General features: G+C 38.2%; 1 pseudogene; it reads right to left on the reverse strand.

Moving 5' to 3' along the window:
• Positions 1–252: 252 nt before the first annotated feature.
• On the reverse strand, positions 253–1,326 carry LOC107683257 (protein lifeguard 1 pseudogene; annotated as a pseudogene).
• Positions 1,327–2,495: the final 1,169 nt, after the last annotated feature.

A 2,495-nucleotide genomic window follows, 5' to 3' on the forward strand; every position in this document is an offset into this window, starting at 1 on the left:
ATATATATATATATATATATATAGATATTATATTTAAGCAAATGAGAATCCTAAAAAAAATTATAATTCTATGACAACTTCCGCATCTGAGAACCCTGGAAATGTGACAAGGTTCATTCTTGCTCATTTTACCTGGATCACGAGACTCTTTCTACATATCCATTTCAAATCAATTAAATAAAAATAAATAAATAAAGACCCCTCCTGAATTCGTCTCTTAAGCCCAAAGTATACTTCGTTTTTACTGCTTACCTTTCTAATGAAGGCCTGTCGGATACTCTTATCTTCCCAGCCAGAGTTCCCAAACTCATCATTGCCATAGTAAGAGGGGGGTCCATCTCCACCGTTGTATCCAGGGCTCTCCATAGAAGCTGTCAAAAAAAACAAATACAAATAATACATGTGATGGGTGAAATCTAATGTATGTTAGAGCCCTCACAACATTCTAATGTATTTAAATCCGTCCAGTATGCTCATTCAATAAAACACCCACAGAAATGGAAAACTGAAGTACAGGACAGATTTAAACAGTTTTATAGGTTTGGAAAGGAAAGCACATTTTATAGTATCTACTACACCAACAGCACCAGCTAGACATCGTAATAATACACTTGAAAAGACATCCTAATTGTTACAGCAGGCACTAGGGATAAGGTAAGAAAGGAACAGTCGTAACAGGGCTAGTAATCTTTTGTTGAAACTCTTCGGCAAAGTACTTTACCTTGAATAACCCTCAGGAGGACAGAGTACACACTGACTAAACACGCTTATTCAACCTGGCAACACCTGAACTCAGCAGGGACACCACTCACTACTCCTAAGAGAGTAACACTGAGGATTATCTGTCGTTATAAAACTAAATTGCTCAACCTGTGTACAATATTTTAAAGAACTTCAAGTAAAATCTTAAAGTGGAAATTTCAAGAAGACCAAAAAAACTGTGAGTTTTTCCTCTCCTGTAAACTTCCTAATGGTACTTACCATTAGAATCTACACCAAAGGCAGGCTGGCTGGGCCCCTGCTGGTATGGACTCTGAGGGTACGGCCCCTGAACGTAGGGCCCCTGTGGGTACGGCATCTGTGGATATGGCATCTGTGGGTACGGACTAGGGCCGAACCCAGGTGCTGGAGGCTGGTCGTAACCGGGCTGGCCGTAGGGTCCTGGTGCTGCATACGGAGGTGCCCCTGGACCCTGGCTATAGTTGGGCAGAGGCATTCCAAAGGCATCAGTTTTGGGTGGCCCATAGACACTGTTGTGAAGGGGGTTATTCTCCCCCATTATAGGATAGTTTGGCTTGTCCTGGGACATGTCTCCTTCCCTCACTGGAATCCTGATATTGACAGAAAACAGAATGGTTAAAATGTACAACAAACATTATGGAAATCCAAAAGTAACCAATTTGGAACGCAGTAGCTCAGTATTGAAATAGTTGATTTCAATAGAGAATGATGTTAGCATGTTGCTACGCTAACAGCCTGATACTCTATTTGTGTAATACCTGTAGGCCCCTATGTGTCTTTGTATGCTTATTAGTGGATCAAATAATCTTTTCAATTTATCTGATTTTAAATAAATTAAACAATCTGATATCATTTTGATATAAAAAAAATACTAATAAAAATAATTAAAATAAAAAGATATTATACATTTGACTAGTTTCAATATGCAGTGCAGCTGCTTTTGTAAAGTAAAGTGATAGCTACATTAAAGTCATCATGAAATGGAAGTAGCAACACATCTTTTTTCCTATACTGTAACATATAGATTCATAAAAAAAAGTGTCGGTTTTAAGCTGACTCGATGATTAGAGGACTCCAGCATGCCTGTCCCAGAGAAAAGTCTGTTGGCTGAATTTTGTAAAAAAAAATTGAGGTATAAAAAAACCAGATGTATAGAAGAATAATTCACAATAAGATCAATAACATGCATTTAGTAAATTTAGGCTAAAGGGTGAATTTTCGTTTCTTGCCAACTTTCAAATTTAACTACTTTATATTTTAAAGTAGTTTGTGCAGGAGTTACACATCTTAAAAATAAAAATAAACAAACCAACAGTGAGCTGAGAGGGGAAAAAAGTTTTGAATTGCTTGCTTTGAATCCACTCCAGGAAAGATCATCTCTGCTTGTGATGATCTGATCAAAACAACTCTAACTGGACCAACCACAAGTAAACAATCCAGCTCTGTTTACTCAAAGATTCAGTTCATGCAGCCCACTGAATAATGGTGCATTTCAACACAAAAGGGGTCACCAGAAGGCAGAGCTCTGAATCACTTTCAGTTTCACTTTTCAGCAGAGGACTGAGGACATATGACTGCAGGTGCTCACACAACTTCCTGGTAACCCAGGTTGTGCAGCTGAGAGAGAGAGGTTGCTATGGACACTGATGTTGAAGCATCTGAATACATGAGTTCATTTAAACATGTCAAAGTGTGACTATAGTGTTTTTTTAAGTGAGTGTCAGATGACAGAGAGGTCCATATAAATGTAAAAA

Source organism: Sinocyclocheilus anshuiensis, unplaced genomic scaffold, assembly GCF_001515605.1.
Source record: "Sinocyclocheilus anshuiensis isolate Anshui unplaced genomic scaffold, SAMN03320099.WGS_v1.1 C33096715, whole genome shotgun sequence".
Classification (NCBI taxonomy): Eukaryota; Metazoa; Chordata; class Actinopteri; order Cypriniformes; family Cyprinidae; genus Sinocyclocheilus; species Sinocyclocheilus anshuiensis.